The sequence below is a fragment of the Hipposideros armiger genome, unplaced genomic scaffold (assembly GCF_001890085.2).
Source record: "Hipposideros armiger isolate ML-2016 unplaced genomic scaffold, ASM189008v1 scaffold_1219, whole genome shotgun sequence".
NCBI classification, from domain to species: Eukaryota; Metazoa; Chordata; class Mammalia; order Chiroptera; family Hipposideridae; genus Hipposideros; species Hipposideros armiger.
Genome location: NW_017732569.1, coordinates 406,373 through 406,625, shown reverse-complemented (window position 1 = coordinate 406,625; position 253 = coordinate 406,373).

Below are 253 nucleotides of genomic sequence, written 5' to 3'. Positions count from 1 at the left end.
AGTAACAGCTCAGTTTCTTCTTCAAAACAAAAGTCAGGTGCTAGATGCAGACGTCCTTACCGCAGGCCCTGCTGCGGGTAGCCAAGCCTGCTCCCTGGGCAGGCCAAGCGGAGCCTGCTGCCTCGGCAGGTGCCTGCTGCACAGAAAACAGACCCAGGAGCACCCCACCCCCACCCTCTACCCCCACAACTTTGTCCCCTCATGAACTTGTGAAGAACTAAACACAATCACAAAGAAAGCAGCAGGAGACACT